The sequence below is a fragment of the Urocitellus parryii genome, unplaced genomic scaffold (assembly GCF_045843805.1).
Source record: "Urocitellus parryii isolate mUroPar1 unplaced genomic scaffold, mUroPar1.hap1 Scaffold_71, whole genome shotgun sequence".
Lineage (NCBI taxonomy): Eukaryota > Metazoa > Chordata > Mammalia > Rodentia > Sciuridae > Urocitellus > Urocitellus parryii.
The window spans coordinates 192,630-209,030 of record NW_027554142.1 but is presented as its reverse complement, the minus strand read 5'-3'; positions in this window follow the sequence as shown (position 1 = coordinate 209,030).

Here is a 16,401-nt window from a genome sequence, read left to right as displayed (position 1 = left end):
GAATGTGAAATTTAATATGGACCTTGAATCTCAAGGCATGCTTATTTTTTTTAAAACCAGAACAGCTGCAAAAATCCTCAAAAGCTATGGTTTTACACTTATCACATGTCACATAAAAATTTTTATTGGATTCTGATATTTAGCACTTGGCGCAGAGTTATATTAAGTTTTTTGAGTCATTTCCCAAGTTTGTAATGTGACTATAAAATGACATTGACTTATTTAAAAATATAGGCCATGATTTATGTAAAAATTGGATATTTCCTGTGCATAAAAATTCTTAATCCCTGGTATTGTTCAAGCGTCCTCTGAAAATGGGGGCTATAATACCTGTCTTACAAATATTAGAGCTTTGCTTTACTTGAAGTCTCTAGCTCAGTCTCTGCATTAAAAAGGCACTCAGTAAATTTTTATTGTGGTTTCATTGTTATGTGCACTATTTCCAAGGTTAATGAACATTTAGTTATATTTAAAGAAATTATTATCTACCAAAAAAAGTTCTACATCAGGATTGTGTCAAGGCACATTAGAGCCTGAAGCAGAAGGCAAAAACAGTGATATTGATCCTGTCTTTGTCTAAAATTTTGATATATTGTTCACCAGAGATTGTTTTTGCATTAATGATGATTTTTAAAATGGATTCAGTCATTACTTTTCTCCTGAGATGAATGCCTCCCTCACCTCATGTTAGTCCCAGTGTTGAACATTTGTGACTTCTTCCTATATTGGATGTTGGCCTGGGTGTCTTAGCCCTCCTGGTTAAGTCTATAGCATCCATTCTCTCAGAAACTGAGAGATGACAACAGTTTGTTCCTGAGTTCTCCTCCAGAGATCACCCTTGACTAACAATATCTGTTGTGCTAAATCATATTGCCCTTTCCAGCTATACCCACAATTGCAATGACTGGTAGATGTGGGGTAAAAAGTTCCAGTCCACTTGCTCTAATTTGGAAAGATTCTTAAGGGTCATCATAGTCCCCTGGATCATTGTCAAAAGCCTTCATTGCCTCTGATTCACAGCCCAACTTCTCTTTCTTCCCAGGTTTACCTCCTTCACTCTCTCTTAGGAGCTGATTCCAAGAAAATTTCCCAATCCACTTCCTGGACCTAATTTCCATTAAAGGTTCTGACTTCCAGAGGAAAAAAGCTATGACTATTGTGTTCATGAGTGGTTTGAGTGCCAAATTTAAGACGTGGTTTTGGAGCTGAAGCTTACAGACAATGAGGACTCCACCACTGGTGTTATATGAAGCATGGAGATAACATTATAGCTTTAACATTTTTATTGGTGTTGAATTCAGATGGTATACCTCTAAAAGAAAGTGCACTAGCAGGTACAACATATGAGGTATTTGAGAAATACTGGGAAATATTAGGAATGGAAAGAACATCACTACTGGACACAATAGATGCTTTGAAGACGATAATGAAAAGTTAGGGTCCTTTTATTAATCTTCAATTAAAATCTGAGAGTGAAAGCCAAAGGACCTGCTTGTCAACATTTAAAGAAATTCAATTCTCTTGAAGGTAGAGAATAAGAAAAGATGACAACTCACAAGTCTTATCACGAGACTAGGAATTTTAAAGAGTGTAATATTCTCAGACTTGTTAGTCAACAAAGCCAAAGTCAAGATTCTATTTGGGAAGGAATAGGATTCTCAGACTTATTAAGTTCATGAACAACCAAAAAAAAGTTGATTCCCTTAAATTCTCTGTGTCTAAGAAGCATACACCTTCACATTGGCACTTTATCTGCAATCTCCTACTTGAAGACTATGCAGAAACATAAACAGCATCTCCATATTTTCACTAGATCAGTAGCTGGGATTCACAGCATGACTTACCCTGGAAATTATTAGATAACATTCTGGAATTGTTGGGGCAGAAAGAAAATGTGTTCTAAATGAAATGAAAAACCTAGCAAACATGAGAGTTGAAAGAGTATATATAGAAGTAGATTAACAGGGTGCTGGATAAAGGGCAAAAGAATACAGAGTTGGGTTTGGGACAGTTTACTGATACAGGTATATTCTTCCTGGAATTAGAGAAAGCAATGAGTCCTGATTTAGTGAATAAGAATGCCAGAATTTATGTAGAAGAATGTATATGAATAAATGAAGATCCAGAGAAGTGGGTGTATTAGAGTTTTATACCATGTAAATTTTGAAAATCCATCAGTGAGTATTTTTCTATGGGAAGACTTGAAAGACCATCCATCAATCAAAGTGATAAAAAACAAGATGGTGAGCAGGAAACCTGCCTCACAGAGAAGCTCAGAGGTCACTACCCTGTTTTTCCCTGTGTAATTATATAGTCTGAACAGACCCAGACTTTTGGACATCGCACAGAATATTGTAGTCATGAATTTGTTGATGACATCATGGCAATAAAGCCAGATAAGAAAGAAGTGACAAGTTCACTAGAGGCCTTTGTAAAAGAAATACACTTCAGAGTCTGGGAGATAAAATCCATGAATATTCAGAAACTTGCTACATCAGTGAATTATTTAGAGATCCAATGAGGCGTGCCAGGGCATCAACTCCAATGTAAAGGACACTATTGCCTCTCACCATGTCTGTCATGAAGAAGGAAGCACACTGCCCATTGAGACCTCTTTGGCATATCCTACCCTTGGGAATACTGCACTGACATACATATCGGTCTCATGAAAAGTATTATTAAAGGGAGCTGAAGCCAAGCCAAGTGATAATGTAAACAGTTCTGTATATTAGGGGTGATTTTAGTAAGAAAATATTCAGGAGGAATTTCTTGTAAGCCAAAGAATGAGATTCACAGCACGGCAATGTAAGGAGATGGAGAAAATCTATGCAATCTGCAGTAATCTATTAACATTTAAAAATAATCTTAGACTACTGGACACCCAGAGATGGGGGGGTCTAATGATGGAACATTAAAGTCATGCAGGCTGGAGTGTTTCTCATGAACTGGGTTCAGCTAGATCTTCCAAGTAATAAAAGCAGTAAGGCCTAGTAATGATGCATTCTAAGATGGACATAGTGCACAGAGGATTGGGCATAAGCAGGATTAAAGTGTGAAAGTAAGCTGTAAAACAGGTGATGGAGACTCTTGTATGATCTTCTCTTTCACCAGTGCCTCTTACCAGTCCCCACCTGAGGCTTCATGATGTTCCACCATGATTAGCAGATAACAGAAGCATGAAATTCAAGCTTCTTATGTTGGCATGTTGTGTGGTTGCAAACTGAAAATTGATTGTAGTTTCATTACAACTTAATGAAAGAGGCTACCCGAATCCTTCTGGCATGTTTAGGAAGCAAATAAATCTGAACGATTTATGGGGGAAACTCTTGGATGCTGTATGGCCCCTGTGATCATCCCACTGTAGGACCAACGCCCTTACTGCTCTAGTGCTGATGGTTTTGGAAACAATGAGTTTGTTGCTGAGTATCCTCCAGATCTTGCCATTGTCTGAATAGAAACATCTTGCCCCAAATGACACCCTCTTTCCTGGGTGACATGTGGAGATATAAAGGGTCCAGTGCACTCTCATCTCAATTTAGAACAATTCTGTAAGTTCCTTCCAGACTCAGAGCTCCCTATAAGGTTAGCTGAGTCCTTGGTTGTGACTGCATCTGTACCTAGTTTTCCCCTGATATTTCTGCATCCTTCACTTCTTCTGTAGATGTTACTCCTTAGTTTCCTCCTTCAAAAATGTACTGAGTCTACTTCCTGCATGCCCTCCTGAGTTGAACTATTATTTTTGACAGCTCTCCTCTCTGAACGACACAATCACCATCTTTAAATCCATTCTACTGCTCTCCTCCTACTTGTGTACAGATTGACTTACCTGAAATTCCTGGTTTTATCATTACCTCTTCACTATGTGGAGGCTAGTTTTCTACCTGTGGTGCTGGTGCTGCTTTCTAAGTTCAGTATACTTGCCCTCTGCAATTAATTCCAAGGTTGCAGTTCCTGTGTCCAAGTGAAAACATGGTATGTATTATTTGCCTATTCCAATAATGTCAGCCTTCTTGTACCTGATGAGTATGACCGATTCTAAATTGAGAAGAATCTGAGTGAAGAAGACCTGAACCTGGTAAATGTATTGTCACTGCTGAGCCATCATCTCCAAAGACTGTGGATACACAGACGGCATACTGACTGAGAGAGATGAACATGAAGAGGCATTTGGAATTGTGTTTTAAGCACTGATATGTAAATAAGCCCGGTTCAGCCTATATGGGGGAGATCCAGGAAAAAAGAGGCAAAATATAGACTCAAGTCCTCCCTGAGAAAATTCTATGTAAAATTTTGAAAATATTAAAAAATGAGTATTAATGCTCTGCAGCATAGTCTATTACTGTCACCTAGAACAGGACTACCAGTCATTGTGGCTGACATTTTTTCTCTTATACTATTTAGCAAAATTAAACTGTCCGTCTTCATTTCTCTGATGACTTTAGAACAGTACCCTTTTCTAAGAGATTGTTTTTTTCTCTTTCATTAATTTTAAAGAAGGGCTTGCGGATTCAAAGTCCTATTTTCAGATTGACATCTTGAGATGAGACCCAGGATATTTGGAGGCAAAGACATCAGGACAAATGAAGCCTGGCAGCTTTAAAGGAAGAAGAGAGCATTTTTCCTCTGTACTGATTTGAAATTCTCTAAGCAGAAATCTTGGGAGTGTTCCAAGGTCCAGAGATGGCCTTGCTGTTTTGTAGTGGTGTGTGGATACTTGAAGGGGACAGACTTGTGAACTGTGACCCACAATAGTTTCAAACACACTAGGGATGCGGAGAGCTCTTCCTACCAGGGAAACAGGGGCTGATGGTAAGATGAATACTCACTCACTCAGGTGGTTGTCTCCAACCTTCTCTACCAGGTTTGGATTCACCCACCCTGCTCATTGTTATTGCCTGAGCTAGATTAGCATGTGCTTCACAAATTCAGATCCTGACACAGCCCTCTAATCATCTGGACTTTCCAAATACAACAAGAAAGTAGAAATCTCTTAAACTGCCCATGCACTCATTTTCTCACCCCAAATTACCCATCTAGTTCCATTAAATCACCTAATGGGTAATTTACTCCAAATTTGCTATGGAGGACTTTCTGATCCATTTCTTGGTCTTCTCTTACCCTCGATTTTATCATTTACACAAACTTGCAGAATACGCATCTTGCCTTCCACAAACCTAGCCAAGACCCACAATCTGTTCTACTAATATTGTGATTCTTAATCATATTCCTTCAATTCCCTAACAGCCAAACTTATATTCCCTAAGTATGTTCAGAAAGTGCTGTATCTATCAGTCAGATACACCTCAACAGAAATCAGTTTATTTAGCTATAAGTTAGAGAAAAATCATACAAAGAGATTCAGCTGGAGGAAGCAATGAACTTTCATCACTTAAGAAATGTTAACTTTTTAAAGAAAGTACCTACTAACCCAAGATCAAGCTCCCCAAAGACATACCTGTGTGTCTGATTTGTAGTTGTGCATCCCTTGGAATTTACCACAGGGCCTTGAGTAAGTTGGGGGGGGGTTCAAAACATGTTGGATTAGCTCCAATCAAATGAAATTAAAGTTATTGAACAGCTCTCTGTGGGACATACTTCATCTAGCTGCTTAGCTTTGTAGTTTAAATCATAAACTTTTGGGACAAAAAGACTCAGTCTCTGGTTTTGGCCATTACATAATTTCAGGAGTGTGTGTTTTGGCAAGTTGTATAACATTGTTAAACTTCAATTTCCTTGTTAAGTGGATGTAATAAAAATACCTATCTTGTAGACAATGTAGAGCCTCTTACATATATCTTACATAAACCCCCTAATAATCCTTTGTGTTAAGAATAAGAATAGCACTAATATAAATAATCCTTTTCTATCTCCTATGACATTGGATTAAGGTTACTTTAGTGTATTAGTTCTCAAATATATATTTGATTCCTTTGAACTGCAAGAACAATAGAATTTCTAATATTTAAACTCCTCTTATTGTTATATTTCTATCAATAATGCAAAGATTTGAGATCATTGTGCCTGAAGGTTATTAGAATAGAGCAAGAGTTGGAAAACTTTTTCTATAGAGGACTATATAGTACATGTTTTGGGTTTTGATGACAGCAGATGACCTATGTCATAACTATTAACTCTGTCACTGAGTAATAATTGAATGGCTATGACTCTATTCCAATAAATGTTTGTTTAAAAAACAGGAAGTGAATAAGAGGAATCAAAACTCGAGGAAAACACCAAGTTGGTGAAAGTAACCACTGAGTTCATTTGTATGCCTTTCAAATATTTATGTTCTATCTAGCATCCATGATATGCCACCCTATCCTTATAATAAACCATACACATATGATTAGTAGACAAATAGTACATGCACCCACACACACAGGGGTGGCTGGAAAAATTTGTTCCTTGGGCTATTTTACATAGAGAGTATGGTCACCATGAAACAAGTGAATTAACATAGGTTTACTATTTCCATGAAGAATTGACATACTAAGCTCTAGAGAAGCCCATCCCTGCCCCAGTCAATGGTGACTTAGGTATATCAAGAAATATATGTTTAGTACACAGGTTAGCTAGTAAGTTATAAATTGATAAAGCATCCTAGGACATGTAGCAAAGGCAAATGAATTCAATAACTAACTTCAGGTCCTCAATCTAGTTTCAGATTGTTTCTTTGTCAAGAACACGGTTGGTTAGGAAATTGGTTACTGGGGCAGTTTTCCAGTTTCAGTCCATTGGATCTTAAATGGAAACGAGAAAAAAGACTTGTTCTTTTCTCTATGCATACAAACGAATGAGAAGTCAGGGAGAGAAATGTTAAGTCTTCATTTTCTGCCATGAGCTTTGGTGCATCCAGAGTGTCTTCCCTCCTTGGGTTATTTTATAGCATGTGTCCACCACTGACTTCCTTATGACACTCTGCCAGCCATCGGGAGGGTCTCACTCCATTCACAATGGAAGAGTAGAAAACCTGGGCTCCACTCAACAGCGGTACTGACTTGTGATTTGGGAGATTTCTGGCTGTGTCACCAAACTCCCTCCCTTTTCCCTCCAGTCAGTCTTTCCAATTGAAGACAAAGCAATGCAAGTTCAAAAACAAGTCTGGTAACCCCACTTCCAGTCACATTTCACCTTAAAAATTTCTATGGCAGAAACTTTCACCAACTTAAAATATTAAAATGGAAAGAGCAACCAGAATGGAACCATAAACAATGCACACAATTCTCTAATCTTTGATCAGCCTCAGAAAAGTGACAAAGGATCAAGATGTTAAACAAATTGCTTCTCAAGGGTTATTTATACATAAAATTACATTATTTCATTGAATCTGATGATGCTAATAGATTGAATATAATTATCAAATGCCTTTTATTGCCCTAGCTGTAGCTTGTATATAACCTGATGTGAGGATGTGGATTGATTCTATTTTTAAAATTTGAGGTTGGGGTTGGGAACACAAATTGCCAGGCAAAGCCAAATTGCAGACGCTAGTCTATCACAGCTTTCAGAAAAATCATATAGGACATTAAACTTGAATGAACATTACAAGAGCTAAAATCCAGTATGAATTGATGCACTTTCATTTCAATTGTATTTTACTATTCTTGTTATGTCATTACTGTATTCATAACAGTTGCAATTTGTTAGTGCAGGCTGATTTCTCCCTAAAACTAACATGGCTAAAAAATCAAGAATTCCAACAATGGTTTGCTCTGAGCACTCATTTTAGAAGCAATTCATCAGATAATATTTCATTCAGGAAACTCAAAGCAGTTAACTTTGAACATTGCTAGGACTTTGCACATAGTCTCCCCTCTGTTGAAAATGCCTTCCTTGCCTCCAAGGACTTCCTGGTGTATTCTTCCTCTTCCTCTAAGCTTTGCCTTTAATTTACCTCCTCTTTGATTCTCCCATGTAATGTCATTTGTAAAAAAGTTTACAAATAATAACAATAATTTATAAGATTTACTATTCTCATGCAAGTAAAATTGTTTGGTGCTATTAGGGTTCCTATAATATGAAGGATTTTAATTTTATGTTTATGGACCTACCTTCTGTAAAAAAAAAAAAACTATAAAAATTTTAAGGGGGGGAATGTTCTTGCTCAACTTTGTATTTGCACTATTTGGAACAGTGACAACACAGAACAGAAACAATAAATATTAATTAAGTTTCTGCCTCTGTAGAATGAGGATAATGGTATCTGTTCTTTGGAACAATTAGAAAGCACAGGTGTTGTCGGGATCAAGTGAAATACTGTCTTTGAAAATTCTGCATCAATTAAAGTGTACTCTTCACATATTAAAAATTATGATGATCTCCCAAATAGAGAAGTGTAATCTATATGGGAAATTATGAAGGTGCCAATCAATACAATTGAGATAAGGTGTGTTAAGGATTCAGGCTCCAGGCTTGCTCTTTCTAAGCTGCTCATCTACAACAGAAAGTCTAACGTAGGCTACATTAAAAAAAGGAAGAAGCATGCATACGTGGTTTTTAATAAGATATAGGTTATTAAATAAGATCAATAAATGAAGATGTGAGTGAATAAATGCACTTAAAATGATCCAGGCAAAGAGGAAAAGACATGGCATTTTAAAAATATTTTTAAATGGATGCTAGTAATATACATATTTTTATGGTACAGTGTGATAATTCAATTCATGTATACAATACATAATGATCAGATTAGGGTAACTAGCATTCCATCTCCTCATTTCTTTATATTTGGAATCTCTATCTCCTCACTTCTACTTATTCATAAAATATGCAATAGGCTATTTTAAAATAAGGTCACTGACTGCTGTAGAAAGCCAGGACTAGTTCCTCCTATCTAACTGTAGTTGGTACCCACTCTTTTCAGATGGAGAGTGTTGCAAGAGGTTTGAGACAGGATAGAAGACATTAGGACTGGCTTGTAAAGGACTACTCAGCACCATTCACTCAGGGGCTGCTTTCAACCAGAAAGAACATCAGGAGAAACTTTCTTTAATTTAATTTGTTCTAATTAGTTACACATGATAGCAGAATGCATTTCAATTCATTGTACACAAATGGAGCACACTTTTCATTTCTCTAGTTGTGCACAACGTAGAGTCACACCATTTATGAAATCATACATGTACTTAGGGTAATGATGTCTGTCTTATTCCACCATCTTTCCTATCCCCAAGCCCCTCCCCTTTCCTCCCTCCCCTTTGCCCAATCCAAAGTTCCTCCATTCTTCCCATGCCCTACTCCCATTATGGATCAGCATCTACCTATCAGAGACAGCATTTTGTTTTATGGGATTGGCTTACTTCACTTAACATGATATTCTCTAGCTCTATCTATTTACCTACAAATGCCATAATTTTATTCTCTTTTAATACTGAGTAATATTACCTTGTGTATTATACCACAGTTTCTTTATTCATTCATATATTGCAGGGCATCTAGTTTGGTTCCATAGTTTAGCTATTGTGAATTGATCAGATATAAACATTGATGTAGCTGTGTTGTTACAGTATGCTGATTTTAAGTCCTTTAGATATAGACCTAGCAGTGGGATAGCTGGTGGCTCTATTCCAAGTTTTCTAAGGAATCTCCATACTGCATTCCATAGGAGTTGCACCAATTTGCAGTCCCATCAGTAATGTATGAGTGTACCTATTCCCCACATTGTTGACAACACTTACTGTTGCTTGTGTCTTTGTAACTGCAATTCTGACTGGAGTGAGATAAAATCTTAGAGTAACTTTGATTTGCATTTCTCTAATTACTGGAGATGTTAAACATGTTTTCATATATTTGTTTATCAATTGTATATCTTCTTCTGAGAAGTGTCTGTCCAGTTCCTTAGCACATTTATTGATTGGCTTATTTATGAAACTCATTTAGAAAATTAAGAGACCCAGAATACCCAAAACAATCCTTAGCAAGAAGAGAGAAGCAGGAGGCATCACAATACTAGACTAGTAATCTCATACTAGACAAAGGCACCAAAAACAAACATTAGAAAAAATATAGCCTCTGGGAAAACTGGGAATCCATATGCAGCAAAATGAAATTAAATCCCTTCCTCTAACCATGCACAAAACTCAACTCAAAGTGGACCATGGACCTAAGAATTAGACCAGAGACCCCATGCCTAACAGAAGAAAAAGTAGGCCTAAATCTTCATCATGCCTGAGTAGGTCCTGACTTCCTTAACAACACCCCTAAAGCGAAAGAAATAAAATCAAGAATTAAAAAATGGGATGGATTCAAACTACAAATCTTCTTCTCAGCAATGGAGAATCTTTCTTTACCCCAAGTTCCAGGTGAGAGCAAGTAGGATCAGGCACTCTGCTACATGGATCTGCCCAGTAACTTCTGGTACAGTCCCCTTACCTCGGAGTGAATCCATGTGTGTGTTGGTGGGGAGGGTCCTGGAGAAAGAGAAAGAAGGTCCAACTCTAATAAATTCCTTGCAATATTGACTTTCATTTTTCAAAGTGTTTTAAATTGCTCATTCATATTTATAGCACACACACACACACACACACACACACACACACACATGTTTTTATAATGTCCAATGTTCCCTGGAATCATCATCACATATTCCTTGGTAGTTGCTGAACTCAGCTTCTGATGATCTTCAAAGGAGATGAATTCCTCAAGTTGAAGAAGACCAATATCCCTTTCTCACCAAAACAAACACCAAAAATCAAACAGACTAGAAATTAGTTTTCTTCTAATTCATGAAATTCTAGCCTGAAATTTGTTCTTTAATTAGTAATGAATGAGCTAGTCAACTTAAATAGGCTTCACCATAATATCTTTGAGTTCAATAAGTTTCCTTATTGATTAAATGCATGCCTTTACAGCTCTTCTACATCCAAAAATCTGTGATCAATTCAGTAGCCATCATCCAATGAAAAGTTTCTCCAGTTTCTAAAAAATAATGCTGTGAACATTCATTAGTGTTTATGACAGTCCAATTGCTTTCTGACAATAAGCTGTTGAAAAACTTCATTTAGATTTTTTATTCATTATTTTCATGTTTTTTTTTTTCTCAGTAATTAGATTTATAATTGCAAGACTTGCTCCAGCAGTGTTAAACAACTGTGTTTTCATTTAAGAAATATGTTGTGTTTCTAAGGATTAATAGATGATGACAAGTGCCAGGATTATGTACAAAATAATATATTGTAGTTTAAAGTTGCTGGAGATGCTTTGGCAACTTTCTTCCTCCTGCTGTCTCACACTCAGCAAAAGCCTACTAGAGGCAAAAGAAAAATTCTTCCAAGGTTACAATCCTTGGGAGAACATTTCCTAATGAGAATAAAGAAATTACAGAAAGCTTAGCTCAGGTGGCTATCTCTACCCCTGCAGACAGGAAGGGAGAAGTCTCTGTTCCAAGGAGGTGAGTCTGCTCATATTAATTAGTAATAAGGACACAACCCTCAGTGTGAAGAACCATCTTAGGGGCACATCTCTCAGACATCACAGGTGACAACTGCATGCCACAGAAAGAAATTTTTCAGCTTTAGAATGATGCATCATCAGTATGTTGTCTTTGGATACAAACAATGCCACATGAGAAATGGGAATTAATCTAAAGGGGAAAAATGCATTCCTGATTTCTCAGGTGACTATATTTACAATTGACAGTATGTGCCAAAATTATACATATTGAAACAAACAGATCCTTAAAGCCAGTTTGTTTCCCATGAAGCAGTAATCCATATTCATGAATCATCGCTGACCCAGTACTTCCAATTACATGGGTCGAATCTCCATTTTTGAATTAGTATAATATACTGTTTGCTTGAGCTGAAGGAAAGTAACTAAAAATATGACAAGTATCAATTATCCCTGACTAAAACATTAGAACGCCATATCTAAAAATGAATGGAGGGAGTCTGGTGACAACTTCTTGGCTATATTGCTTTTGCAGAGATAAATAACTTTAATATCATTTATGAATTTGTACCAGAAGTTAATTATTTTATAATAAATAAATTTGAAGGTTATTTGTAAGATGGAAGTTATTTGTCTCTAACTATAATCAGGATCTTATATAAATGCACATGTATTATACATAATATATACATAAAATATGAATGTATGTGTACATATGTATGTGTGTGTATCTATATCTGTACTTAAATGTTGCCAGTGAACAAAAAGAAGGAAAAAAATATACAGTATTATCTGATAAAGTTGGTGATGGTGACTACTAAAGGGGAATGGGAGAAAAGAGGAGAAAGGGAGAAAGCAAGAGAGATAATGAGCAAATGAAACAACAAATCACTCGTTTTTGAATCAGTAAAAGTAGTATCTCCATAATCTGCAGGTAGATGCACTCAAAAGGTGTGGATATAATACATATATATGAGAGACATGAGATAAAATGTGTATGATATAATATCATAGTACTACATACTTTCCATGACAACATGTATGGTATACTGATATTTAGCATCTACACAGTTATTTAGAGTTAATATACACATATACATGCATGTATGTACATATACATATGCATGTATGTATGTATACATATATATGTATATAAAAATGCAGGAGAATTATCTGGTTGATATTGTGATTTCCCCCATTCATTTGCAGGTAGTTCATGAGAATGGTTGTAGAATGTATTGGGAATAAGTATTCTGAGGTAAGTAGAAACTGATTAAATCAGGCTGGGCTCTGATCCTGTTCTTTCTAGAAACAGGATATTTTGGATGATTTAGCCTAGAGGTCATGTGATCTTGGAGTGTAAAACTCAGGGTGAGCTGATTGTCAGGGGCAAGTAGGACACACGTAGATGTGACTTTATCTACCCCGGTAGCTTTCCTGAGCTTTTGGGAACTGGCTTGTGACCAATCCTAGGCTTCTGTTGTTTTTGCTGCCTATCTGTAATTCATGAGCCCACTTCACATAAGTTGTGATTGTCATGGGTGTTCTGTATCATCAGAACTGGACAAGTTTTAATCAGTGTAGAGTGAGGCTGACTATCATTCAGGAAAGTTTGTATACATCTAAAGTATACAACTTAGAATCCAGATCAAAGGCCAGATCATTACTCACACTGCATAACCTAAGCTAACCTTATTCATGTTTTATTTTTGTTCTCACTTTCTTATATTAGAGCTTTATTGTTGTACATACTGGTTTGGTTCATCCCAAGAAATTCAAACTTGCACGGAATTTGGTGTCAGTTCAAGATTCCCCGCTTTCCCCTGCCCCCTTTCCCTCCTATACTTCCTCCCCTCCCCATTCTCTTTCCTCTACTCTGCTGGATTACTTTCAGTTATTTATTTATTGATATTTGATTTGTTCTCTTCATTGATAAAGGTGAAACTTCCTGTATTATATTTATGTATGCACATAACATGATTTTTTTAGGAATTCATTCCACATTGCCTCCCCTTTTCCATCCCTCCACCCTGCAGAGAGGTCCCTTCTTCTACACTGCTGATCTTCTCTACACCTTTATGATATTCTTAATATCTTATTCTTCCCTCCTCTTTTACTTTGTTTTACTCTAGCTTCCACATATGAGAGAAAACATCCAACATTTGAGTTTTTGAGTCTGGCTTATTTCACTTAGCATGATGCTCTCCATTTCCATCCACTTACCAGAAAATGCTATAATTTCAACCCTCTTTTGACAGGCAGCTGGGCTGATTCCATAACTTAGCTGTTGTGAATTGTGCGGCTATAAACATTGAGGTGGCTATATTGCTAAAGTATGCTGATTTTAGTTCTTTGGGGAAAATGCTAAGGAATGAGATACCTGAGTCATTTGGTGATTCTACCCCTAGGTTTTTTTTTTTTTTTTTTTTTTTTTTTTTGAGGAACCCTCCATATTGCCTTCCAGAATGTTTGCACTTATCTACAGATTCACCAGAAATGTACAACATACCTTTTCTCCCAAATTCTCACCAGAATTTATCATCTGTCTTCTTGATCATTGCCATTCTGACTGGAGGAAAATGAAATCTTAGTGTAGTTTTGATTTGCATTTACCAGTGTAGAGATGTTAAATACTTTTTCATATATTTATTGGTCATTTGTCTTTCCTCTTTTGAGAAATTTGTTTAGATTGTTGTTTCGTTTTTTAGTTTTTTTCCCCATTTATTTGATTGGGTTATTCAAGGTTTTTTGGGGGGGATGGGAAGTGTGTGTGTTTTGTATTACTTATAAATCAGAGGAGTAGTTGATACATTTTTTCCCATTCTGTAGGCTCTCTCTTCATACCATTGTTTCTTTTCCTGTGCAGAAGCTTTTGAGTTTGATGGTATCCCACTTGTTGATTCTTGGTTTTATTTCTTACACTTTGGGGGTCTTGCTAAGGAAGTTGGTGCTAGAACCTATATGATAAGAGTATTGACCCTTTGTTTTCTTCTAGCAGTTGTAAAATTTCTGGTCTAATTCCTAAATCTTTGATCCAATTCAATTTGACTTTAGTGCAGGGTGAGAGATAAGAATTTGATTTAATTTTTCTACATGTAGCTTTGCAGTTTTCCCAGCATCATTATTAAAAACACTCTTTTCTCCAAAATATATTTTTGGCATCTTGGTCAAGTGTCAGATGGATGCAAATATTTGGTTTTGCTTCTGTATCTTCTATTCTGTTCCATTGGTCTTCATGTCTATTTTGATGCCAATACCATGCTGTTTTTGCTACTATAGCTCTGTAGCATAATTTGAGGTTGGGTATTGTAATGCCTCCTTTATCACTTTTCTTGCTCAGAATTGCTTTGGCTATTCTGGGTCTCTTATTTTTACAAATGAATTTTAGGACTGTTTTTTTGCTAGTTCTGAGAAGAGGGTATATTTTGATGAGAAGTGCATTAAATCTGTGTATTGCTTTTGGTAGTATGGCCATTTTAACTCTATTCTGCCTATCCAAGAACAAGCTTGGCTTTTGTTTTGGGGATATTTTCTTCCCATTTCTATGAGATGAAGCTATGTTTAGGCTCAGGTAGGGTTATATCTTATGTTGGGTGGAATTCACTGTTGTTTTGCTAGGTTGTAAGAAATTCTCAGCAGCAGGGTATCTACTGTAATCTTGAATTGTCCCAATCCAGCCCCTCTTAGAGGGAGAGGGGAGTTAGGAGTAGCACTAATGTCAATAAGTGATATATAAAGATAAACGTCCGGAGTCTACTTTGACATTTATAACATAAATTGCTACTATATGAGAATAGTGGGGTCAAAGATTAACATCAATACCAGTGATACAAAACTGAACTTTATCTGGCATTTGACAAGTATTTGCTGTGTCATCAACTGTATAATCATTTCAACATGCATGGGGTATGAATTGCATTAATTATATAATTTTATTATTCAGTGGGATGATAGTTTTGTAAATTTAAAGAAAATAGGCTAGAAAGATTAAGTAAAGTTTGAAATGTTTAAGAAAAGTGATCAGAGGAGAAGAAGGAAGTAGGCAGCAGATGTCAACTGGAAAGAAGAAGGAATAAAAGAGTAACTGAAAGTGATAAATAGAGGAAGTGGGAACAGGAAAATGCAGCTGTCAATGGGGGAAGTAAGTAAAGAAGGAGAGAGAAGATGCCAGAACCAGGTAAGAACAAACTGGCAACTGTGAGACCTAATCCACTCAAACCCATGCATACTTGAATTCCACCTAAGACAAATGAAATCTAAATAATAAACAAGTGCAGATGGAAGCAACTAATGTGAAGGTAAAATTATAAGAATATACATATATTTTTAAAACTTATCCACACAGTGAACACACACACACCCATACACATACATACATATACACCAAATCACGCACAATAGAAAAAAGCAAAAAGTAATGCAATGAAATTATGCTTGGAAAAAAAATTTTAAATAGATAAGATTTTTAAAAAGAGAAGAAAAAAATGGAATAAAATGGTAGTATGGGTAAATAAATAAAAACAGAAGTGAGAAAAAAAAAGAGGACCGAAAAAAGCAATTAAAAAGAGAGAAGAAAAAAAATTCCTGAGAAATAAGGAGCTTGTTTCTGAAAAGGTGGTCAAAACTCTTGGTAGGGATGGCATTTTTATATCCATAGTTGTTTTTGGCTCTGCCCTTTGGTTGAGTGTTATGGCCTGCCTTTGTGGTTGGGAGGCACAGCTGGCTGTTAGAGATCTCTGCTCCCCCTCTCCAGGTATAAGATGGAGGATTACAATTAGAGAGATAACAAATTGTGTTTTTCTGTGATGGGAGTGGTGAAGGGTACTAAATTGAGAGATTCTAGCAATTGGGGTTTAGTCTTAACTGACCTTTGGAACTCTGGGAGTGGGAATTTAAGAATTGGTCCACACACCCTATTACTGGGGGGATGTCAAGCACCTCAGGACGTCAGTATTTCTAGGGTTTTTAGTAAAATCCATTTTTAGGGCAGAGGGACAAAACCTCCACAGTTTT